The following is a 27,791-nucleotide window of genomic DNA, read 5'->3' as shown; positions in this document are numbered from 1 at the left end:
AGAAAGGCATAATTAAATCCCCAAGGTCTCACACCTAAAATGCAGATCGTATTGACCCACACCCTGGATCACTTCAAAATCAGAGCAGTGTTTTGGGGAAATAAACTCAACAGCAAACCATGAACTGGATGGAAACAGAGGGAGAAAGAAGCGGAGAGCAAAGGGGGTAAGATGGAATGGCAGGAGAAAAACAGAGGGAACAAATCTAGAAACCTAGATGTTGTGGGCTGAATTGTGTCCCCCTGCCCACCACCCAATCCACATGTTGAAGTCCTAACCCTCAGTGCCTTAGGATATATTTGAAGACACAGTCTTTGGAGAGGCAATGAAGTAAAAATGAGGTCATTCAGGTGAGCTCTAATCCAATGCGACTGGTGTCCTCATAAGAAGAGGAGAGTAGGACATAGACAGACACAGAGAGGAGACCACTGAGGACACAGGGATCTATGCGCTAAGGAGAGACGGCTCAGGAGAAATCAAGCCTGCTGACACCTACATTTCAGACATCCAGCCTCCATAAGGATGAGAAAACACAGTTCTGTTGTTTAAGCGCCCCCACCACCACCACCACCCCCACCCCCAGTCTGTAGTCCTTTATTACGGCAGCCTGGCAAACTAATTTTGAGGAATGACCAGACTCGGATATTCGTTTACCAGGCAGGATAGTGAAGCGGAGGTGAGAAGAGAGAGGGGTCTACCAGCACTCCAAGATGTGGAGACTCCCCCCCCCACCCCCACACAGGGCTTGGAGGGAAGCAGAGGAGGGATGAGAGGTTTGAGAGCTGGTAGCTGCTTTTCTTTATGATTACTCCTAATTTCTCATTTCTAATCCCTGCTGGGCCAGAAATTATTTTTATGGCAGATGTAAAATTCAGTAGCTTACAGAACGTTCTTTCATGTTATGATGACAGTTATTAGTAAGTTTGAGGGTCAACTGTCTACTTTCCAGAAGTTCTGAAATGATCATGTGTGTTCGGCTTCCAGCATTCGCAAAATTCTCTTGCAAATTGCTGGGTTTTTTAAAAAGTCTTAATTATAAAAATGGCGAGCATTCAGGAAATACTTTTATAACTATATCCACCCACCAAGATTTAATAGTAGTTAATATATTTTTATATTTTCTTTACTTTTTTATCTTTCTCTTTTAAGGAAAATAAATGAAAAAAATAAAGAAAATAAGTGATAGATTTGTCTTGTCTTATTTTTTTATCTTTTCCCTCCTTCCTTCCCCAGAGATAATTACTATACATATTTTTAGACTTTGATACACACACACACACACACACACCCCTTCACATACTTTATACATCTCCATACATATATACATCTCCTGAGGAACATATAATATGGTTTCTTGTACTTTAAAAATATAGATAAATGGAAAAATAAATAAATTGTGCACTTTTATTTTTTGCTCAATATCACGTTACTGAGATTTATCTTTGTTGTTGTAAATGCAGAACTCACACAGATTTGCCGATGCACAATCCACTGCACGAATCCACTGTGGTTTACTCATCAGTTCCCATTGATGGAAAATGAGGATGTTTCACTTCTTTAGCAAGGCCAAACAGCAGCAACGAACATCTCCGCATTCATCTCCTGGAGCACAAGCAACTTTCTCCTTCTAACTCTCTTCCCCTCTGTTCACGAACTTCGCCTCTGCCCTTTCCTGGGAGTACCTCCACCTTCCCTTGGCAGCAGTGTCAACCCTATGATGAATTTGCTGATAGGAGCTAGGTTGAGACAATTAAATCCACTTTTGTTTGTAATTCCAGCTCGGATTTGAATCCAAGTCTCCAGACGTTGGGCGGCATGCATCATTTAGTAGGAAATCATATTAAAATGGTACTGAGTCCTTGGCTAAATGGGTTGATAATCTGAGAAGGCAGTTAAACATTCCATTAAGCATTACATTGCTGGAGGGAGAAAATATTAAACTTTTCTTCCTTACCTATTCTCAAAAGGAGTCATAGATCCTGACTCCATTAGTGAAGGAAAACGGATTTGAAGGAAAGAAACTGAATAGCAAAATATAGTGAGATTTCCTATCAAATTCACTGAAGTTGCAAGCATCTCCTGTTAAAGGAGGTGCTTTATGAGGATAAGAGTTAATGTCTTTAAATTATAGTGTTATTTTAGCAATTTAAGGGTTTTTTTTTAATTTTTGTGTTAAAATTCAGGGCTTTCACTTTGAAAGAAGGCAACATCATGGAAGCTCTTTCCTTCCCAGCTCAAGAGAAGTGGCGCCATGACAATTATGTGGTTCATTTAATTGAGTTCATTAAAGCAACAGGTTGAGAATTTATTACAATGATAGCTGTTTATTTTATTGAGTGCTTATGATATGACAGATACCATGATGCTCACTTCACATACACTAACTTGCTGAATATTCAAAACCAGCTAACAAGAGAGGAATTATTATCGCCATGGTAGAGATGAGGACATTGAAGAACAGAGATGTCTAGCCACTCACCAAAGTTCACACAGCAGAACTAAAATGGAATCCAGCTGCCTAAATTGGGATCCTATGCTCTTACCTCTTCTTTGGGGCTACACTCTATGTTTTAAAGATAAGAAGATGAACCAGACACAGACCCTACCTTTAATAATCTCATGATCCAGTGGCATGAAAGAAGATGAGCTTCATAAGAGAAGAGGCCTATTCTATCTGTTTTCCCACCCTGTCCTCAATGCTTCACAGTGCATGGAATATAACAGGTGCTCATGAATGAATTAACGAAGGAATAAATCAGGCAATGAATGCAAACATGGTGGAGGCTTCACTCAAGAGGTGAAATGTTAGTCAGTATCTGCAAAAACAAAGATGGTGTGCCTGGGAAAAGCATTCCTGGCAGAGGCACGTGCAAAGGCCTGGACCGCCGGAAGGCACAGCGTATTGGGGAGCAAGGAGAAGGAAGTGACACCAATGGGAGCAAACTAATAGACAGGCGGGCAATAAGACTGCAGATGGAACTGGGCTCAGACTGAGAAGGATCCTTTGAGCACTGCTAAAACTGATGAAAATATAAAAGACATTTTTAATCTGTAGTGGCAAAAATTTCATCTGTAGTACAGACGTGGAGAAACATCTGTTTTTCTTGCTGACCCAGCACTATTTCCTCTTCTGATTTTGACGCCCTGATTTTTCTTGAGAAACCAGCTTTTTCCACACTCATTCTAAGTGAGGCAGGTGGTATCATTGAACCACAGCTCGGCTCAGAGGTAGACCAAGGACCCAGGCCTGGTCCATCAGCACGCTCATTCTCCCCACCTTGAGGATCCATTAAGGGATTAGTACACGACCCAAACAAGTATCTCAGAGTGAATCTTGGGACCTCTGTCTGATCTACTGAGAAAGGGAATTTCTCTTCTCTATCCTCCCACTGGAATTCCTGAGCTCAGACAATACAAACCCCGAGGGTTACTTCCTTAAAGAGGACCTTCCTGAGAATAAAGCCAAAGCAGATGGAGAAAGAGATGAAGTTCTAATCATATCCTCTGAGCCCTGGATCCAGCTGTGCCTAAAGCTAGAGCTACCCTCTGACCATCCAAATGTATGGTTCAGTAAATTCTTTTCTGAAATATTTGCAGTCAATGTAGTATAGTAGTTCAAAGTCTAACCTCTGGAGTAAGACCAGTTGATTTCAAGCCCCACTCTGCCATTACGAGCTGTGAGGCCCTGGAATGAGAAGACACTTATAAAGGGTCAGAAAAGTGCCTGCCCTATAACTAACCCTCAGTGCCTGTTAGCCATTATTATGAAGCTAGTTTTATTAGTTGTCTTGTAACTTACAAGTGAAAGATCCTGTGATGGTTAGTGTTATGTATCAGTGTGGCCATGCTTTAGTTACCAGTTATCCAATGAAACATTAATCTGAGTGTTTCTATAAAGATATTCTGTAGATGTGCTTAGCATTTCCAAATAGTTGACTTCAAGTAAAGACCATTATCTTTGATAATCTGGGTGGACCTCCTCCAATCAGTTGAAAGGTCCTAAAGGCAAAACTGAGATTTCCCTGCAAAAGAGGAAACTGCCTCAAGATTCAAGACATCAGCCCCAGAATTTCTAGTCTACAGGCCTACTGTACAAATTTCAGACTTGCTAGCCCTCATAATTATGTAAGTCAATCCCTTGAAATAAGTATCTATCCATCATCTATCTCCCACTGGTTCTGTTTCTCTGGGAAACCCTGATTGATACAGATCCCAACCAATACCATTTTTTTAAAAGATAGAAAAGAAAAACAAATCAATTAATTTTGAGTTCAAATGGTCTACCCTGGTTAGCTAGGGCGTTCCAAATAGACTGCTAGCAAACTATCTTGATTAAGACTACCCCCTAGAGTAATTCGCGGGGGGAGACGAACCATGAGAGACGATGGACTCTGAAAAACCAACTGAGGGTTCTAGCGGGGAGGGGGGTGGGGGGATGGGTTAGCCTGGTGATGGGTATTAAAGAGGGCACGTTCTGCATGGAGCACTGGGTGTTATGCACAAACAATGAATCATGGAACACTACATCAAAAACTAATGATGTAATGTATGGTGATTAACATAACAATAAAAAAAGAAAAGAAAAGAAAAAAAAAAGACTACCCCCTAAATGTAGCAAGAAATGATGCAGAAGGTGACAAGCATGGAAGGCAAATATAATCTGAAATAAAATTATTGTTAGGGTTTAAGTTGACATATCGTATGTTAACAGGAGTTGGAAAGCACACTGTGTTTTTCTGGGCCCTTGATAATTTCCTTGGTTCCAGAAAACTGTTCATGTTTTTTAAACACTGTAAAGTGTCTCCCTTCTCCCTTCAGCACATGGGGAATGTCATCACATAAATGATCTAACTACATATAACTACACCGGAGAGATTGGGATTTATATTCATGGGGAACACACAGACACATAATTCACCAATGATGCTGGCATAAGTGAGTAATCAAAGGGCCTCAGCGGACTATAGATCAATTCTAAATCTTCGATATATTTAGTACCTCATTGAGTTATACAGCTCTTCATCTTGAAAACCGTCATTGAGTGGATAGCACTCTGGGCTTGTAACTGCTGAACTATGGGGGCTCCATTTTACGGACATGCATATGGCTCGTTTCATTATATTCAAATGCAAAGTTTTGCCAATAATTCTGTAGTGACCTCAGTGCTTGGGGCCTTGCATTGATTTATGGGGCATTCCAGATTCCAGAAGGAAACTTCCCAATTCCAGAAGATTTTGACTGAAGAGACACATTATTTTGCTGCTGGCACTAAGTGGATATAAATCTCTTCCTTCTTGTATGGGAGCTTACTAGGGTACCATTAAGCTAGTTACCGATCCCATGGATTCAGTGTTGCCACGTGTTCTGAGAGGAGGTAAGCAGATAAGTAATTTATGTTGATTATCCCTGAGAAGACAGGGCCTTCTATCTCACCCCTAGGTATTGGACCATTGAATGAGCAGAGGATGAAAGCCACATCTAGGCAAACTTCTTTATTAATAAATTATTAAATGGATCCTCCCAAACTTAAATTGAGACTTTCAAGGAATAGCACTCACTCCCTCTCTGTTCATTCCACCTTACGTACTTTGTTCTCTGCCCCTGGGGCCCTAATAAGATAACTATAATAATAATTTCATATGGATTCTCCATGGTTTTCTTAATTAAAAATCAATCAGTGAAAAATGTTATAACCTCAACAAGCACACACGGGAAGAGACCACTGCTACTTATGTCTAATTATCTAACCATTAGGCAATAAATGAGAATTGCTTTCTGATTATTCAATAAAATTTGTAAGAGGCGTTTTTTGATATTGGAGGAGATAACTGGTTAGAAAGATCCAAATTAGTTTTTGAAAATAAGATCGACATTTAACATGTATACCAATGGATGTCAGGCTTTTCATAGGTGTATACTATTATTTCTTGCACTAATGTCCAAATAAGACTTTACACTAAGGCCTTGTCTAGGGGGCATGTGGTTGGAGCTAAATGGGTTGGAGGGCTCGATATTTATTTATTTATTTTTTAAGATTTATTTATTTATTTGAGAGAGAGAGAGTGCATGAGTGAGATGGGCAGAGGGACAGGGAGAGAGAGAATCTCAAGCAGACTGCACACTGAGCGTGGAGCCTGACACCGGGCTCAATCTCAGACCCTGAGATGATGACCTGAGCCAAAATCAAGAGGCGGTCGCTCAACTGACTGAGCCACCCAGGCATCCCAAGGGCTTGATTTTTAATCACCTTTAGGAGTAGCTGGATGGTACATGTCACATCCTTCAGGTCTGGAAAGAGCCATCTCACAGTAGGAGTGAGTCTCTGTGGCCACGGTGATACTAAAGGACCCTGACCTCCTGGCAATAACAGATTGGTCCAGGAGTGGCCCCCTCACCAACGGCTAATCAGATTCTGATTCCTGATGATCTGGAATGGGGCATTAGAATGTTGCTCAATTTGGGCACAAAAGCTGGGAAATGATTTCAGTCTACAAAAAGGAGAGACAGAAAAATAAGAATGAGCATCCTCCCTGCCTCTTGATGGTTTTCTGGTTCCTTACTCTTGCTGCTCAGGAGACATCCCCTTCCCTTGAAGTCTGATGCAGCTAGGTGTACTATGACAAATTCACTTTTTTCCCCCAAAACTAATTTGAAAGGATTTCTGTTACTTTCAAACAAACAAGACCAAATCAAAAACAGAGCAGGATAGGGAAGACTTTTATGCCATTCAAAAAGAAACCACTGGAGACATAAAGGAAAAAGGTTACACTTTTATGTTAAGCCTTCAAATAGATATGGATACAAAGAAATCTAGAAGCAAAACTCCAGAGGGCTAAGCTCCTCCTAGGTGAGCAAGGTCAGCAGATGTTTTCATTCCAGGGACCAGCTGTTAAGATTGAGGGAGGGCAGGACAGGTCGAAGGAGCAATCATGCTGGAGATGGGCTCGTTTTGCTTGAATAAATACGAAACAGCCGAACTTGATGAACCTGTGGGCCAACACTTAAATTTGAATCAGGAGGAGCCACACATGCAAAGATGATTCCCTCAACCAAGTAAGGTTCTTAGAAATTTTGATGAGTAAACACAGGTGAAGGGTAGTTGTGCTCAAAAAGAAATCTTACATTCTTGCACTAGAGCCTGTTGCCATCTTGAAATGTGACAATTTCTACTGTCATGAGCTTGCAGTCTCGTGGCCTCATGGTCTCATGGTCCCTCAACCTCAGCGTCTAGCAGACTGGTGGCCCCACTGTCCTACTGTCTTCATGGTCTCCCTGTCTGGCCACCTGCCAGTGTTGCTGAATCCTGATCTTGTCATCAGAATGTCTAAGATTTTCAAGGCCCACCAGATCTGAGGTCTAGAATTCTTGTAGTGTTTGGTCTGTGTTCTACTTAAAGGAAGGGCCTAAACTCAGCTTCAACCTATCTGAACCCTGAGGTAAACTGTGTTTTACCAAACTTCTGATAAGATCAATGATACCACCACTCTGGCTACCCAGCAAGCTGAGTGCTAGGCTCAAAAGCAAAGGGGTCACCTCACACCCATCAGGATGGCCACTACACAAACAAACAACAACAGCAAATGGAAAATAGAGCAAATGTTGGGGTGCCTAGGTGGCTCAGTCAGTTAATCATCTGCCTTTGGCTCAGGTCACGATCCCAGGGTCCTGGGATGGAGCCCTATGTTGGGCTCCCTGCTCAGCAGGGAGTCTGCTTCTCCCTCTCCCTCTGCCCCTCCTCCTACTTGTGCACTCTCTCTCTCTCAAATAAATAAAATCTTAAAAAAAAATAGCAAATGTTGGCAAGGATGTGAAGAAATCAGAACCCTTAGGCACTGGTGATGGGCATGTGAAATGGTGCAGCCGCTGTGGAAAAGTATGATTTTTCCTCAAAAAATTAAAAACAGAATTGCCATAGAATGGCTATCCTCAAAAAGATAAGAAATAATAAGTGTTGGCGAGGATGTAGAGAAAAGGGAACACTTGGGCAATGTTAATGGGAACATAAATTGGTGCAATCACTATGGCAAACAGTATGGAGGTTTCTCAAGAAATTCAAAATAGAACTCCCCTATGATCCAGCAATTCCACTTCTGGGTATTATCTGAAGAAAACAAAAACACTAACTCAAAAAATACATGCACCCCCATGTTCATTGCAGCATTATTCACAATAGCCATGATGTGGAAACAACCTAAGTTCCCAAGGATAGATGAATGGATAAAACCAATGAGGCATATATATACAGTGGACTATGATTCAGCCTCAGAAAAGGAGGAAATGGTGCCATCAAAAGGAATGAGATCTTGCCATTTGCAACGACGTGGATGGAACTGGAGGGTGTTATGCTGAGTGAAATAAGTCAATCAGAGAAAGACATGTATCATATGACCTCACTGATAGGAGGAATTCTTAATCTCAGGAAACAAACTGAGGGTTGCTGGAGTAGGGGGTGGGGTGGGAGGGATGGGGTGGCTGGGTGATAGACATTGGGGAGGGTATGTTCTATGGTGAGCGCTGTGAATTGTGCAAGACTGTTGAATCACAGATCTGTACTTCTGAAACAAATAATGCAACATATGTTAAGAAAAAAAGAAGAAGATAGCAGGAGGGGAAGAATGAAGGGGAGTAAGTCGGAGGGGGAGATGAACCATGAGAGACGACGGACTCTGAAAAACAAACTGAGGGTTCTAGAGGGGAGGGGGGTGGGGGGATGGGTTAGCCTGGTGATGGGTATTAAAGAGGGCACTTCTGCATGGAGCACTGGGTGTTATGCACAAACAATGAATCATGGAACACTACATAAAAACTAATGATGTAATGCATGGTAATTAACATAACAATAAAAATGGGGGGAAAATGCTCTTTACGATACAGCTGAATAGTATTCAGTCTGACACATGCTACAATATGGAGAACCCCTGAGGGCATTGTGCTGAATGAATAATCTAGTCACTAAGGGATAAATGCTGTAGATTCCACTTACATGAGGTACCTAGAGTAGTCAGAATCAGAGAGACAGAGAGCAGAACGGTGGATGCCAGGAGCTAGGGGAGGGAAGAGTAGGGAGTTGATGCTCCATGGATATGAAGTTTCAGTTTTGCAAGATGAAAAGAGTTCTAGAGATTTGTACAACAATGTGAATGTTCTTAACACTGCTCAGCTGAACACTAAAAATAGTTACGATGGTAAATGTTATGTCTATTTTACCATTTTTAAAGCAAAGGTACTTTGAGTCCAGGTACTTTAACCCTAAGGTGCTGCTAGATGATTAAAGTCACAAATATTCCCTAACTCTACTCAACCCTTGATTTGATCCCCCTGATGAGCACCCTATATTAACCGGCTAAGAAAGGAAAGGGCATTTCAGCCTCTACTGTTCTTATGGTCTGATATCCTAACACAATTTAAAAATGAGAGTACATGCAACAAAGTGAGAAGTGACACAGTTAAGACAAAATTCAGTCAGTAGCAGAATTTTGTAGTAAGCTCGACCAGAAGGAGACATCTTGGAGGTTCTAGGACCCTCCCTTCTTAGAAATGACAGGAGCACCATCTTTTGTATCTATAAGCAACTCTGATCTGACAGTTGTGTTTTTACTTGCCTTGTGTTTATTTTTTTTTGTCAGAATTACCCAGATTTGCAACCACATCAGTGATTATGAGTGTGACGATATCATACCTTGTCAATGGTGAACTGCTGAATCAATACTTATGGCAAGTTATTTCTTTTTTTTAAGATTTTATTTATTTGAAATAGAGAGAGCGAGCAAGCATGAGTGGGGGGCAGTGGGCAGAGGGAGAGGAGAGAGAGAATCCTCAAGCAGACTCTCCGCTGAGCAGGAAGACCTATGTGGGGCTCGATCCAAGGACCCTGGGATCATGACCTGAGCTGAAGGCAGACAACCGACTGAGTCACCCAGGCGCCCCTATGACAGGTTATTTCTAATCCTTCTCACTCCAACTTGTTTTAGTGGATGCTTACTACATACCAGCATAACCCAAAGCAAAGGATGGGCAGTGTTGATGAGTTCTGATACCTGCTCTTGGGAAGCTTGCATGAGTTTCTCAAGCGTGTAACAATTATAAATGGTACCATTTCTTCCACTCATCCTGATAATTATTAGTATGATGATAAAGGACACCAATATTCAGTACTTACTACATGTCAATTCGCAGTACCACATTTCATGCCGACGCGAGCCTCATGAAGGCAGCTAGTATCATCCTCTTTCTACAGATAAAGAAACTGAGGTTTAAGGAGGATAAACCACTTGGCAAAAAGCATTTAAGCAGGAAATGAAAGAACCTTTGAATAGGAAGAACCTATTTAAGCTCTGGTTGGCAAGTATACTAAATCATTGTCTTCGACTGCTTTTTGTTCCCTAACATTCTAAAAACTATTTGAAAATCTCTCTATACCTTGACATATTAAGTTGACACCTACACTTTTTCATCATAAGTTGAAAAGTAATTTCTACAATATTGAACGTTCTGACTCTAAAAAAAGCTACATCACTCTTTTATATTTGAAGGAACATAAATATCATTCCAAGTTGACATCCACCATCATCCACTTCAAATACATAAGAACGAGAACACTCCTCAGGAGTCAGAAATTGTAAATGTCCTATTGCCTTTTCCCTTGAAATTGCCCTGTTACTTCACATCCACCACAGAATCTTCCTCTAAAAGAAGATACTCTGATGCTTCAAAATAGTCTATTGATCCACCTACTTCTCTGCAGCAAAAATATGGAAGGCAAACTAAATAAAGTGTTAATGCTTTGCTTAAATTTCTTAGGACCATAAGCCCCTTGGCATTAAAATGCTTCACCCAGGTGATTTGTACTAACAATTACTATTAGCGTGTGACCAAGCAAAGCAACATACGTGTCTGGCAAATACTAGTAGGAAATTTATCCCGCATGCACCTCTTTAATGGGATGAATGGCTGAGTACATGGTGAAGACAGTTTGCCCTGCCTTGATTAAAGGCTGCTTTCCCTTATACGAATCTTCCATTTATTTTCTTTGTTCCTTTTGTTTGTTTGTTAACTCTGGAATTCTATTCTTCAGGGCAATACACAAGAGTAAGATTCTGGATGAGGTAGGCCTTTCTTCAGTAAAAGGGTGATTTATAAAAGAGACCCAGGAAGGAAAACAAGCATGATGCTTTAATCAAGGCACTTTCTCAGTTATAGGAAAGAGGATAAATCAAAGTGGAGGTCCTTGAAAAAGATTCCCCTAAAAGTAGCCACACATACAGATGCCTTGTGGAGCCCCTTCTGGTGACTTTTTCTTTAAATGGCCTCCTTCTTTTGCCAGACCTCTCCACCCAGTCTGCCCAATTAGAACCACTGGGAGAAATTAAAGTACTGTTGTCTGGCCTCCACCAACACCAAGGATTATAATGAATGGATCAGGAGTGAGGCCCAAGCTTTGGTACTCTCAAAAATCTCCCAGATGAGTCTAATGTGAATCCAGAGAACCACTGCATCAGGACTTCTTCCTCTGAAAGTGAGGTTAGAGTCTAAAGTCTTCAGATGCCCTATCCAAAATGGCAGCCACTAGCCACATGTGGCTATTAAGCAGGGGAAATGTGGCTAATCTAACTCAAGATGTGGTGTAAACATAAAATATATACAAAGTGGACTCTGAGGGTTTACTATGAAAAAAAATAATGTAAACTGTCTCATTAATATTTTTGTATTCATTACTTTTTGAAGCTATATTCAAAGCAGATGATCGTAGTGCTAGGAAGTAAGATCAGCAGGGTCTACATTTAAAGATGTAGATTTAAAAATTACATAGATGGCTTGCATTACATTTCTTTTGGATAGTACTGATCCAGAGCACAGAAAAAAACCCTAAATTATCCCTTAAATCACCTGTAAGATACAGCATTTTTCCTTATATACTAATTCTTATGATCAAAGAGCAAGGAGAAATGTTGCCGATGTCTGCGTAGTTACATCATTCTGCCTTTAAGGTAACTATAAAATCCCTTAAATAAACAGGAAGGGGTGGAAAATCATGAAATGTCTGCTTGTCAACCAGGTTTGTACATCTGGTTCAATCTTAAGCTGAATATATATTAATAGTTTGTAAAACTATGTTTGTAAAGACCACATGCACTTTATGAGGGGGTTAAGGCCCCACCAAATAAACAGGCATGTAAGATGGCTCTTCTTACAGCCCAGAGCCCAAGGTATGTTCTCATGTACCTGATCTCATTTAATGGTCTTGACAAATCTGGGAGACAATTAAGCACTACCTTGAAAAGGTAGATAGACTGCAAACATTTTTCTCCACCAGCATCCTCCACATATTGTCACCATCATCCTTCTCCAGGCTAATGCAGGAAGATTGTTCCACTGACTGCTGGGCTGACCTCACCCTTGCTTGATTCCCTCGTACCCACTTTTCACCCAGCATCCTCAGTGATCCCTTTAAGCCCTAAGTCAGATCATGTCACTGCTCTGCTCCAAGTCCTCCAGGGGCTTCTCATATCACTCATAATAAAATTCAAAATATTCATGGTGAAACACAAAGAAAACCCCAGGATCTCACCCCGGTTCCCTTTTCTATTTCCGCTCCCATCACTCGCTCAATTCAAGTCACACTGTGGTCCTTCTCTTCCTCACACACATCAAGGACATTCCTGCCTCGTGGGATTTTGCACCAATTGTCCATTTGCCTTCAACACTCTTCCTCCAGTTTTCTGCATGGCCCCATGCCTTCCTTCCCGCAGATCTCTATTCTCAACAGGGCAGCCTTCTCTAACTGCTGATCTGAAATTTCACTTCCTGTGACCCTGCTGATCTTATTTCCTAGCATTACCATTGTTTGCTATGTATCATTTCTGTCTTTATTTTCTGTGTCCGCCATTAACATGTAAAAGCCTTGAGAGAGGAGACCTTGTCCAGGTTGGACATCTCTGTGTCCCCAGCTTCTGGAACAGTAGCGGAGACCCATGTGCACCAGTAAATATTTGTGGAATGCTTACAAGTGAATGGACAACACATAGGAGAACACAGACTTGGAGAGGCTGAAATGATTGGTCCAAGACCATTTGATTTGAAACAAAGTCTTATGACTCTGGGTTTAATTAATCTAATATAAGGTAAACTAGAGAATTTATTACAGCTGCAAATGGAAAGATTAATGGTCCAGGAATATCTGCATCTTTTGATCATATCCATACCTAAGGGGTTCCACGTACAGAATGTACAAATTGCCTGCAGATAATTCAACAAAGCTCATGTTAAATGCTTCAGAAAATATATTTCCAAACATTAAATGTAGGGAAAGTTTTAGACAGTCCAGTAACAAACAACAATGTTGAGAATTAGATGGTTGCAGTAATCTGCCATCTCCCTAGAAAATTAAATGGCTTCTTGGATGCTCACCAATTGAGAATGCAGAAAAGTACCTGTTTGCCAATGCATTCCAGAGAAACCTAGAGTGATTTTTTTTTCTGTTTTAATCTCTCTGCCAGAATTAGATACTTGTTTTTCTGAAGCCAGCACACTGATTATTTAGAACTAGTAATTGCTTCTATTACGTCTGGTATTAGTGCATTTCAAGGTCAATTAAAAACTTGTCTGAGGGTAACCAGTTAACTCTTAAATACTTAGATACCTTCTTCTAGAACTGATTGATTGATTATCACTTTAAGGATCCTCAGAATTGGGATATGTCTTATAACCTCTTTCACAAGAAACTTGTGGTAGCCAGCTTCCAAGATGGTCCTCAGGGCTCATTGCCTTCTAGTATGTCATACCCTGTCACATCGAATAAGGCTGACCGAGATACTGCAGAAAAGACAGTGTGATTTCCAAAGCTAGGTCATAAGAAACATTGTGGGTACCATTTTACTTTCTTGGATCACCAGCTCTGGGAAAAGCCAACTAATATATCACAAGAATACCTAAGCAGCCTGTGGAGAGATCTTACTGTTGAGGAACTGAGGCCTCCCGTCAACAACCAGCCAACACCTGAGTCTGTCGTCTTGGACATGGATCCTTCAGCCCCACTGAAGCCATCAGGTGACTCAGTCCCACCTGACATCTTGAGCGAAACCTCAAGACAGACTCCTACCAGAACTCTCCAGCTGAGCTGACCCTGCTTTCCTGACTCGAGAAACCATGTGAAATAAGAAATGTGTGTTGTTGTTTTCAGGCACTATTTTGCAGTAATTTGTTAGGATCAAGAGATAAATTTCATGAGACCAGCATTACCTTGATCCCAAAATCAGACAAAGACCCCATCAAAAAGGAGAATTACAGACCAATATCCCTGATGAACAATGGATGCAAAAATTCTCACCAAAATACTAGCCAATCGGATCCATCAGTACATTAAAAGGATTATTCACCATGACCAAGTGGGATTTAGCCCTGGGCTGCAAGGTTGGTTCGACATCTGCAAATCAATCAACGTGATACAATACATTAACAAAAGAAAGAACAAGAACCATATAATCCTCTCAATAGATGCAGAAAAAGCATTTGACAAAGTACAGCCTCCTTTCTTGATTAAAACTCTTCAGAGTGTAGGGATAGAGGGTACATACTTCAATATCATAAAAGCCATCTATGAAAAACCCACACTGAACATCATTCTCAATGGGGAAAAACTGAGAGTTTTCCCCCTAAGGTCAGGAACGCGGCAGGGATGTCCACTATCACCACTGCTATTCAACATAGTACTAGAAGTCCTAGCTACAGCAATCAGAAAACAAAAAGAAATAAAAGGCATCCAAATCAGCAAAGAAGAAGTCAAGCTCTCACTCTTTGCAGATGATATGATACTTTATGTATGTGGAAAACCCAAAAGACTCCACCCCAAAACTGCTAGAACTCATACAGGAATTCAGTAAAGGGGCAGGATATAAAATCAATGCACAGAAATCAGTGGCATTTCTATACACCAACAAGACTGAAGAAAGAGAAATTAAGGAGTCGAACCGATTTACAATTGCACCCAAAACCATAAGATACCTAGGAATAAATCTAAGCAAGGAGGCAAAGGATCTGTACTCAGAAAACCATAAAATACTCATGAAAGAAACTGAGGAAGACACAAAGAAATGGAAAAACTTTCCATGCTCATGGATTGGAAGAACAAATATTGTGAAGATGTCAATGCTACCTAGAGAAGTCTACACATTTAATGCAATCCCTATCAAAATACCATCAACTTTTTTCAAAGAAATGGAACAAATAATCCGAAAATTTGTATGGAACCAGAGAAGACCCCGAATAGCCAGAGGAATGTTGAAAAAGAAAAGCAAAGCTCGTGGCATCACAATTCCAGACTTCAAGCTCTATTACAAAGCTGTAGTCATCAAGACAGTATGGTACTGGCACAAAAATAGACACAGAGATCAATGAAACAGAATAGAGAACCAGAAATGGACCCTCAACTCTAAGGTCAACTAATCTTCAAGAAAGCAGGAAAGAATGTCCAATGGAAAAAAGAGAGTCTCTTCAACAAATGGTGTTGGGAAAATTGGACAGCCACGTGCAAAAGAATGAAACTGGACCATTTCCTTACACCACACACAAAAATAGACTCCAAATGGATGAAAGACCTAAACGTGAGACAGGAGTCCATCAAAATCCTAAAGGAGAACACAGGCAGCAGCCTTTTCGACCTCAGCTGCAGCAACTTCTTCCTAGAAACATCACCAAAGGTAAGGGAAGCAAGGGCAAAAATGAACTATTGGGACTTCAACAAGATAAAAAGCTTTTGCACAGCAAAAGAAACAGTCCACAAAACCAAAAGACAACTGACAGAATGGGATAAAATATTTGCTAATGATATATCAGATAAAGGGCTAGTATCCAAAATCTATAAAGAACTTACCAAACTCAACACCCAAAGAACAAATAATCCAATCAAGAAATGGGCAGAAGACATGAACAGACATTTTTCCAAAGAAGACATCCAAATGACCAACAGACACATGAAAAAGTGCTCAACATCGCTCGGCATCAGGGAAATCCAAATCAAAACCTCCATGAGATACCACCTCACACCAGTCAGAATGGCTAAAATTAACAAGTCAGGGAACGACAGATGTTGGCGAGGATGCGGAACCCTCCTACACTGTTGGTGGGAATGCAAGCTGGTGCAGCCCCTCTGGAAAACAGTATGGAGGTTCCTCAAAAAGTTGAAAATAGAGCTACCGTACAACTCAGCAATTGCACTACGGGGTATTTACCCCAAAGATACAAATGTAGGGATCCGAAGGGGTATGTGCACCCCATTGTTTACAGCAGCAATGTCCACAATAGACAAACTATGGAAAGAGCCAAGATGTCCGTCAACAGATGAATGGATAAAGATGTGGCATATATACACAATGGAATACTATGCAGCCATCAAAAAAAATGAAATCTTGCCATTTGCAACAATGTGGTTGGAACTAGAGGGTATTATGCTAAGCAAAATAAGTCAATCAGAGAAAGACATGTATCATATGATCTCGCTGATATGAGGAATTCTTAAGGAATTCTCAGGAAACAAACTAAGGGTTGCTGGAGTGGTGGGGGCTGGGAGGGCTGGGGTGGCTGGGTGATAGACATTGGGGAGGGTATATGCTATGGTGAGCACTGTGAATTGTGTAAGACTGATGAATCACAGACCTGTACCTCTGAAACAAATAATACATTACATGTTAAAAAAAAAAAAAAAAAGAAGATAGTAGGAAGGGGGAAATGAATGGGGGGAAATCAGAGGGGGAGATGAACCATGAGAGACTATGGACTCTGAGAAACAAGCTGAGGGTTCTAGAGGGGAGGGGGGTGGGGGGATGGGTTAGCCTGGTGGTGGGTATTAAAGAGGGCACATATTGAATGGAGCACTGGGTGTTATACGCAAACAATGTGAAATGGAACACTACATCAAAAACAAATGATGTAATATATGGTGATTAACATAACATAATAAAATAAAATTTAAAAAAATAAAAGAAAAAAAAGAATATTGTTTTTCAAGCATTTCAAGATAATCAAACCGAAAAGTATGGACTCAACTGATACTGAGAAGTTAGGCTTGGTTTGGTTGCTGTGTTGCTTTCCAAGCGTAGTTTGAGCATAATAAATCATTCTCCAAGCTGATTTAATAATCTATAAAACCCCGAAACCAGAAGTCAATATTTCACTAAGCCAAAGTATTAACCCACAGCCCATTTTTCGTTTACACACATGAATTAGCTCTATCTTTCCTAGATAATTTTGACCTTCATGGCAAGTTCTATTACTGCATTTTGAAAGGAATGATTTGCTTTGGTGTGATTTCTTTTTTCAAGTCTTCAAATTGTGAGACATTAAAATTATACTCTATTGGAAGAACATGTGTGGTTAATACCTGATTACATTTTTCCTCTGTGAGCTGCGAACAAAGGATAAATGCTAATTTGTCATAGTAGATCCATATTGAGTGGATATACACATGTTCTCTTGGACACAAAAATGTCCTACAGAACTAGGAATTAACTGGGTGAATGTGTTCTTATTGACAAAATTTTTCTAATTGAAGAATAATTGACATACAACATACAAGGTATATAATATAGTGATTCAATATTTATATGCATTATGAAATGGTCACCATAATAAGTCTAGTTACCATCTGTCACTATACAAAGTTGTTACAACATTACTGACTATATTCCCTATGCTGTATATTACATCCCTATGTCTTATTTATTTTATAACTGAATATTATACCTCCTAATCCCCTTCACCTATTTCATTGATCGCCCCCTTCCCTCTGGTAACCACCAGTTTGATATCTGTATTGATGAGTCTGTTTCTATTTTGTTTTTATTCATTTATTTTGTTTTGTTTTTTAGATTCCACATATGAGTAAAATCATACAGTATTTGTCTTTCTCTATCTGACTTATTTCACTTAGCCTGAGACCCTGTAGATCCATCCATGTTGTCCCAAATGGTAAGACTTCATTCTTCCTTATGGCTGAATAATTATTCCACCTTCTCTATCCATTTATCTATCAATGGACGTTTGGGTTGCTTCCATATCTTGGCTGTTGTAAATAATGTTGCCATTGAACATAGGGGTACATATGTCTTTTTGAATTAGTGTTTTCTTTTTCTTCAAATGAATACTTAGAAGTGGAATTACTGGGTTCTACAGCAGCTATTTTTAAACTTTTGAGAAGCCTCCACACTCTTTTCCATAGTTGCTGTACCAATTTATATCTCTACCAACAGTACATGAGGGTTCCCTTTTCTCCACATCCTCGCCAACATTTATTATTTCTTGTCTTTTTGATACTTGCCATTCTGACAGGTGTTAGGTAATACGGTGGTGACAAAATTCTTTACTTATGTCTTTCTAAACAGGTGCTAAGAAAATGAATCAATAGAAACAATTGAATTATGTCATCATTCTCATAGGGAAATCTAATAAAACTTGTATCTATAAAATTGACTTTATGTAAGGTAAAGCGAGTTTTTGCAACTTCTCAGATCCAACTATCATTATGGAGTCAAGAGTGTCTACAAACAGGAAAGAATATAATTCAGGATATTTCAATTCTCCCAGTTCACCTTTACCTGAAATACTGCTTGAAAAACATTATATTTGATTTCAGCTTTTAGAGCCCAGAGCTGCTTTAATCCAACATATTTCTGCTCTCAAATTCCTTCTGCTGTACTTTCTTTTCAAACCCTTTGTTTTGGCTTAGCCTAAAAATATTATTCTGAAGTATTAAATTGCAAAAATTTGCCCCATATCCCTCTTCAACTTTTTCAATAAAGTGTAGCCCCTCTTAAAAATCTTTTAATAAGTATTATTGTCCAAAACAACTTATCCTTATACTCATAAAAGCTGTAGTTCTGGAAAAAGAAAATCATTTGTTCACAGCAGTGTCCCTGCCCCCAGCACAATGCCTGGCACAATTAGGCAAGAAAAAGAAAGGCATCCAGATTTGATAACAAGAAATAAAACTGTCTCTGTTTGCAGGTGATGTGATCTGATATACAGAATACCCTAAAAACTCCCCCAAAAAACATGTTAGAACTAATTAACAAATTCAGTAAGTTGCAAGATACAAAATCAACACACAGAAATCAGTTGTATTTCTATACACTAAAAACAAAATATCTGAAAAATAAATAAAGAAAACAATTCCATTTACAGTAGCATCCAAAACAATAAAATACTTAGGAATAAATTTAATCAAGGAGGTGAAAGATCTGTACATTGAAATCTGTGAGAATTTGATTAAAGAAACAGAAGAAAACACGGGTGCCTGGGTGGCTCAGTCATTAAGCATCTGCCTCGGCTCAGGTCATGATCCCAGGGTCCTGGGATTGAGTCCCACACTGGGCTCCCTGCTTGGCAGGAAGCCTGCTTCTCCCTCTCCCACTCCCCCTGCTTGTGTTCCTGCTCTCACTCTCTCTTTCTCTGTCAAATAAATAAATAAAATATTTTAAAAAAAAGAAACAGAAGAAAACACAAACAAATGGGAAAGATCTCTTGTGTCCATGGATAGGAAGAATTAAAAGGTTCATACTACCCAAAGCTGTCTATAGATTTAATGTAATTCTTATCAATACTCCAAAGGCATTTTACAGAAATAGAAAAAAAAATCTTAAAATTCCTACAAAACCACAAAAGAGCCTGAATAGCATCACAATTCTTGATTTCAAGTATATCACAAAGCTATGGTAATCAATACAGTATGGTATTGGCACAAAAATAGACACATAGGCCAACAGAACAGAATCAAGAGCTCAGAAATAAACCCACGCATATACAGTCTACTGATATTTGACAAGAAAGCCAAGAATACTCAATGGGGCAAGGATACTCTCTCCAATAAATGCTCTTGAGAAACTGTACAATCACATGCAAGAGAATGAAACTGGACCCCTATCTGCCACCATTCACAAAAATTAACACAAAATTAATTAAAGATTTAGAACATAAGACTTAAAACTGTTGGGGCACCTGGGTGGCTCAGTCATTAAGCATCTGCCTTCATCTCAGGTCACGGTCCCAGCGTCCTGGGATCCAGCCCCACATAGGCTCCCTGCTCAGTGGGGAGCCTGCTTCTCCCTCTCCCGCTCCCCCCGCCTTGTGCTCATGCGCTCTGCCTCTCACTCTCTCTCTGTCAAATAAATTAATTAAATTAAAAATTAAAAAAAGAAATTCTTCCAAAGAATACATGCAAATCAGCAACAAGTGCATGAAAAGATGCTCAACATCAGGAAAATGCAAATCAAAACCACAATGAGCTATCACCTCATATCTGCTAAAATGGTTACTATCAAAAAGGCACGCGATAACAAGAGTTGGGGAGGGTGTGGAGAAAAGGGAAGCTTGTGCACTGTTGGAGGGAATGCAAATACGTACAGCCACTATGGGAAACAGTATATATCTGTGTCTATATCCCAAAAAATAAATCAGGATCTCAAAAACAGATTCGTGGGTGCCCTATCTAGGTCATGCATGTGGGTTACCTCCACCTTTTATTGTCTTTGAGCTAAAAATTGAAAGTAACGTAAATGATTCTCATCCATAGAAAGGTCGGTTGTGTCTGGTGACATGCAATCAATAACTGTACTGTGGAGACTGACCAGTTTTGCATCTAGGAGGCAATTCATTCCAGCATCTCTGATGGCCTATGTATTTGTCTGTTCTTTGGAATCTCCTTTGAACCAGTTGTACCTGATTTGTTCTGTCATTAATTAATAAGTGAAATAAAAGGGGGCGCCTTGGTGGCTCAGTCAGTGTAGCATCGGACTCTTGATTTAGGCTCAGGTCATGATCTCGGGGTCGTGAGATTGAGCCCTGCGTCCACTCCGCACTGGGTGTGGAGCCTGCTTGAGATTCTCTCTCTCCTTCTCCCTCTGCTCCTCCCCTCAGCACTGCGTGCTCTTGCTCGCTCGCTCTCTCAAATAACCAGCAATCCCTAAAACATCCTGTAAACCGATCTTTGTTAAAGGTATGAACTGCAGAACAAAGATGCAACAACTCTGTGACACTCCCTTTTACAGAAGATGTACCTACAGACCACTACTCAATCATTTCTCACTGTCCGCGTCTGAGATCACACACCACGTGGTCTCTCCTTCTTCCCTCTCCTAAGGGACTGAGCAGAGTACGTGAAAAACATAATGAGAACAAAGGCATGCAAACTACCAGAAGGCAGTTATCTATGGAAGAAGGGCACGCAGAAGGCTGTTGACAAACATTCGAGCTTCCTGTCTCAGTTTTCAGAGAAAAAAAAAAAAGTGAAGCATAAAAAAATGCCTGGTTCGTTTGGATAACCAGAATCCCCCTCTCCGCTCTGCTCTCACCTGACTTTGTGTCTCTTTGCTCAGTGGTCTTTCCTGACCAGCCTCAGCAATATGGAAAAGACCCTGCTGAGATAGGATGACTTCCCAGTTCTACCTTTTTAGAGGTGACTTGGGAAGCACCTTGACACACAGCAGATGTCGGTTTAGCCCGCAGGGACATTAAAATTTCCATGACAAGTTTTTAGTGTGTTTTCCAGCTGCAGTGTCCTTGCTAGAATTTCTGAAGACACAGGTATCTATATAGTGTAGGTATATTCAGGGTTCTAAAGAAATGTGGATCATAGTCTATTAAAACTGTGATAAGAATCATGATACGTAGCAAAGATACGTTTGAATCATTGTCTTCCAGGGTTTTTCAAGACCTTCTCCGGAATCAGGTCAGCATAAGCTGGTGCTGTGTGACCTTGGCACCTTTGATTATTACCTTTCTTGCACTCTGCTCCCACCCCAAGTTGTAATACTGAATTGGATTTATGATAATATTCTTTTTTATGAATACATGGGTATTTACATGAAAATTTCTGTATTTTCTTACTATCAAAAGAGATGCAAAAATTCCTGAGCATTGGATAATTTCTATATTAAGGTAATTTGTTTCCATTTTTTTCATTACCTGCTGGAAGCTCAGAGCCAAATTTGTACCTCACCTCCAAATTTGTGTATCAATCAATAACAATAATTGAGTAAGTGTATATAAATCAATATGTTCTAGGGCTTTTTGCGCTTTTTTTTCTGGCTTAGTGTTTCTGTCTTAGAGGTTTGGTTTTGTTACCTTGTATTGTTCTTCACCCTTTTACCTTACGTCTATTCTGAAACGCAGCTGTGTCTAAGGAAAAGGGGCAGGGAGGGATAATTAAAATACTAAATAAACTGGGGCTCCTGGGTGGCTCAGATGGTTAAGCGTCTGCCTTCGGCTCAGGTCATGATCCCAGGGTCCTGGGATCGAGTCCCGCATCGGGCTCCCTGCTCCTTGGGAGCCTGCTTCTCCCTCTGCCTCTCTCTCTCTCTCTCTCTCTGTCTCTCATGAATAAATAAAAAAAAAGTTTAAAATATTAAATAAACTGACAAATCACCGGTCTTATTAAGTAATGACCCCATTTCTGCTTGCATTACCTAATCCTGCAAAGCATATGATGTAATTTGAAATACCAATTAATGTTAAATATTAAATATTATTAAACTTAAAATTTCAGGTGGATTTTTTAATGATGGAAGTACACGGGTTAGCAGCACATATGCAGCACACTTCTTCCTAGATATTTGACTCTTCAGACTAAATTAGGTAGCTTATGTGTGTAAAATGATGAGCAAGTTATACGTTGGAAAAATGTATTAAGAAAGACTCTTGATGGCAAGTAACAGAAATCTAGCTTAAAATGGCCAAAGCAATATGACTGGAACATATGGGCTCATGCACAAGAAAGTGTCAGCTTCAGGCATGGTTGTGTCCAGGGACTTAAATTTTGTCATCAAGTATCATGGTTGTGTCCAGGGACTTAAATTTTGTCATCAAGTATCATCCATCACAAGGTGCTGCTTTGCTTATATTGGCTTCCTTTGCAAGAAGGCTCTTTCTGTCTAGAAATAATCAGTTTGCCAGCAATTCCAGGCTTATGTCTCACCCACTAGTTTAACAACCCCACTCTCAAACACTGACTACTAGTGCTAGAACACATTTGTGGAATTCTCATAAATTAATGTAACTCTATCTGAGAAGGCAATGATTGTATTGTTATTAAATATTGTCTTACGGTTGTTGAATAAATATAATTCAGTAAATTAACAGACCAAAAGAAAAGCATCCATAATGTACTCTCCAAACTAGAAGTCTTGAGAGATGAGAGACTTCTTTTGGAAAGATTAGAATCTCTGTTGAAGTCCTGCACAGATAGATAGGACTTCTTTTGTCTTTAATTCAGTCTCACTTAACCTCCAGACGTTTGACTGCCCCTACACCATGGATGCTTTTGGTGTTGCTATACTTTCGATTTCAAGTCACTGAGCCACAGCCCATGATAAATGACTATTCCAAGACTTCCTGACTTCACTTTTTCGTAAACGATACTAGGATTTATAGTTAATATACCTAAAATATTACAGGAAGGCACAACAACGCAAGGAGGGCCGATGAGTTCTGACAAGAAAAGGTGAAACAATTTGGCAAGCTCACTGGGTCTTGGCTAGGAGGTATTTGACTCCAAGTTGGAACTCAGAGGTTCTGCCAGGCTAACTCAGGGCAATCACAGGGATGCATTTATAACAGCAAGATCAGTTTCAACTCACAGAACAAAATCTGGGAATACACACTGCCCCTGACAACAACTATTTATACTTTTCATTCTTACTAAGTACTTATGGAAGGGGAAGAAAAAGAGATTTCTTTGTATGTATTATAACAGTGTCTATATTGATTCTGCTTTTTTCTTGGCATTGAGGTTAAGTGGTAGGTTAGAGGGAGGGAGGGAAAGGCTCTATAAGCATTTATTCGCTGAATTGGACCACATGTCCCAAAGCTGATCAGGCCTGCTTCTTACTGAGACCCCGGCCCCCGCACACACACACATTTTGGTGAATGTGAAGAGAGAGGAAGTGAAAAGAGAGAGAATGCAAAGATGAGAAAGAGTCGACAGAATTGTTTGCTATGTCTCAAAAATAGGGGAGTGGGAGCAAAGTTGCAAACGCAGCACTGAGCAGGCATACTACTGGCATTTGGGGGACACTTACTATATCCCTGGCTTTGTAAGCTTGACCTCATTGGATCCTCATGGCAACCTGTGACACATGTTGCTGGCGCTCCGTGTCACATCCCCTTGGCTTCTGATATCACGGGCAGCTGCAATGGCCAGTTCTACTCAGGCCCAGGTTCACCTTGCACCAAGAGTCCAACCTCTAGCACAGCACAGTTTTTGCTTCTGCCCCTCAGGAGTATGCTCATCTCAGTGCAAGCCACTGCAAAAGAGTTAACACTACCAGAGACATCCTTCAACCAATGGGGACCCTGCCTCCCATCCTTCCAGTGGACAATTCTGGGAGCTGTTCCATAAACTTCTCAGGCGGTCCTTGATCGAAGACCCTTGTAATGACTTTTCTGACTCTTCTGCTTATTTTCCCACCACCTCATTTCCAATACCAAGGATCCACTCCCACATAACCTACCTTCACCCAAGTTCTTGTCTCAGGCTCTGTTTTCAAGGCAATCCAAGCTACGACATAATTTTATTACAGCCGCCACTTTACAGTTGGAAACACTGAGGCTCAGAGAAATCCAGTCCAATGTTACAAAGCTGGTAGGGAACCTATTCAAGTTTCAAGCTTAGATCCAGGAGAAATCACTCTTGTGTTCACCTCTGCCTAAGGCTGCCTCCTGAAACACAGTAACTCTGTGCTCCAACATCTTCCACTTTCTCTAATGAGTCATCAAAAAAGATAGTATTTCATGAGGTCCCTGTGCCATGACATTCCTTGTCTGTATCTTTGAGGAGCTTTGTGAGAATCTGCTTGTCCTGTTGGAAAATCCAGCTCCATATTGGGTTCTATAGAGTTAATGAGATGTTAGGAAATTCAGATCCACTCAGTCAACCAATATTTATTAAGAGCTCATGCTATTTGCCACAGAGCTAACTGGTAAGGGGAAATTGATGAAGAGTGTCCCCCGCCTCAAGGAGATTGCAATAGGAGAAGAGAGATATGCATATCAACAACACCCAGTGCTGCGTGTAGTTGATGTGTACAACAAGCAACTCACCCAGCTAGAGATAGCTGGAGGTGAGGTGGGGAGGGGTCATCAGGAAAGGTTTCTAAAGCAGCATTTCTCAAACTTTGCCATACATTCAAATCACCTGGAGATCACGTGAAAATGCGGATTCTGATTCAGTAAGTCTGGGCCAGCACCTGAGCTTCTGCTTTTCTAACAAGCTCCCTGGCAATGCTGAGGCTGATTCTCTTGAAACTGAACCACATTTAGAGTAGTAAGTCTGCAAGAGTCCTCTGGACTGTGTCTTTAATAGCTGATTGTGTTTTCCCAAGGAAACATAGTTAATCTTGGTTTTTAGGAAGAGCCACCATATTATCAAAAACACTGGGCAGAATGAGATTAAGATCTATGAGAACTCAATTCAATTAGGTCATGATTATTAGCTTGGAAATAAATTTACAGGGAAAACAGCAGAAACCTAAATATAATTCTCATGCTAAGCACTTCTTACAAGAAAGAAACATTAAGCCAGAGAGGGGCATGAACTGCATTTTTTCTTTGCTAACAGTGGTATTTCAGATTGATCTGCAAGTGGAAAATTTCCCAGAGTAGTCACCAGACTATAAGTTCCATAAGTCCAGAGACCGTGTATATTATGTTCCCTGCCTGATGTCAAACACAGGGTTGTAGCTCCAAAAATATTAATAATTAAAAGAATAATAACACCTATTTTTTTCAGAGCTTACTCTGTACTAGCTCTTTATTTATAGTATATCATTTAATCCACACAATAACCCTACTGGTTAGATATTATAATTATCCTCATTCTACAAATGAAGAAATGGAAGCTCATATATAGGTAGATCGCAGCTCGGTAACTGAGCCCATCTAAGTAAATGGTAGGCCCAGGCAACTAGCTTTAAATCCAGGCAATTAGATTCAAGAGCTTATGCTAGTGTTCAAGGACAACCTCTAAAAGGGGATGTAATTGTGACACACAATGAATAAATGAACATGTGTCGAAGATTTTATTTAACTTATTACTAAGGAGAGAGCCAGTAGTTCTTACAGTGGTTCAAAAACAAAGTGCCACACATTTATAGTCATATAGGGAAAACAGAAATGAATTTATAAATGGTTGCAAAGCTAGCAAAACCAGTCAATATCCACAGAGCAATAATCAACTGCCTTCCACCAAACACAACTTGCTCTTCTATGGACAAAAAGGATTTGCACTGCCATCAGCTTTCTTGCAGAGTTGAGGAGTTGACTACACAAGAGCAGACAAAGGCAGGGAACCTAGATGGACGAGCTTTTTGGGATACCCCATAAATTTCAGTCTTTTACAATTTTCCTTATGCTAGTGATCGGATTGCTATATACTGGCTCTCTGAATAAGAGAAGGAAAAACAAAGTGGCAAATATCTAGAAGAAAGAGTTCAGAATTCGGATGGGAATCTTCTCAATCTCTAAGACTGTTTCTAGCACGTGGTGAAGCAGGACTCTGCAACCTGAGGTCTAAAGAGACAATAATTGATGTTGTTTTGTTAATTCAGAAAGTGCCTGACCAAATGTCCCGAGCTGTAAGCTCTCTGCTCTGGGATGGGGTACAAGGAAACAGTAATTGTGGTGATGGAAAAACTGTGTGTAATTGGCAACTTCACAAATATTTTTGGCTCAAATATTAATTAGTGGAAAATTTCTAATTATTCTTGGTGGCACAATTTGTTCACAATGAAACTCCCAAGTTAACTTACATCTTTCAGTTCCATTTACTTTTTAAATCTTGTTAGAATACAAACAACTTGGTACAATATGCCACTGAAGGTCAGGGTTTGGTGTTGCCCCAATGGGCACTCACCTACATAATGGTTTTGGCAAGAAGCCTTCCGAGTTAAAGGGCCACAATACAGCACTGTCCCTTGGAACGCCTTTGTTTCCTCAGTGCATTTAAAGATATGAGCAAACTGAGCTATTAGAAGCAGCACTTCCCTTCTCCTAAGGCCCCACAGAGAACAGCTTTCTTTCCATGAAGGTATTACTTTCCACACATGCAAACAAACATGGTTCATAACAGTCAGGTATTTTTAGACCATGGACCTCTAAAGATTGGAACAAAAAAAATTCAGGTGGCTCTCAACCTTCCCAGACATGGGTTGGTAGTGTTTCCCATTAAGTAGCCTATCATTGGACCCAGTTGTTAGATTTTGTAATTAGTATGTTAAAATGCCTAAGTAGGTGACAAATTACCCAGCTCGAACACTCTTCATTTACAACCCATATTAACTACTTAAACCCAAACAGATGCAGCAGAATTTGATGGGGACAGCTAAATACTGTCCCCATGCAAGATTTCAGATGATATTTGCATGGCCCAACTGAAATGAATTAACTTCAATATTTACATTGAAAGTACGAAATATTTGCCAACACAAATGCCAGTTTGTACTGTTTTGGAATTTACAAACTATAACAATTTAGTCACTAAAATGTATGACAAAAATTAATACCTTAAAGGGTAGAAACTAAGGAGAAAACATTTCAAAATTCTAGCTCAGGCTAGGAAAACGATCGTAGACTAACAGAGATCTTCTAGTCTAGTCATTATTTTTTTTTAAGATTTTATTTATTTGAGAGAGAGAGCATGAGTGGAGGGGAGGAGCAGAGGGAGAGGGACAAGCTAACTCCATGCGGAACATGGAGCCTGATGTAGGGCTCAATCCCACAACGGTGAAATCATGACCTGAGCTGAAATCAAG

This window comes from Zalophus californianus, chromosome 8 (genome assembly GCF_009762305.2).
Source record: "Zalophus californianus isolate mZalCal1 chromosome 8, mZalCal1.pri.v2, whole genome shotgun sequence".
In the NCBI taxonomy this organism is placed as follows: domain Eukaryota; kingdom Metazoa; phylum Chordata; class Mammalia; order Carnivora; family Otariidae; genus Zalophus; species Zalophus californianus.
This window is presented reverse-complemented; position numbering follows the sequence as displayed.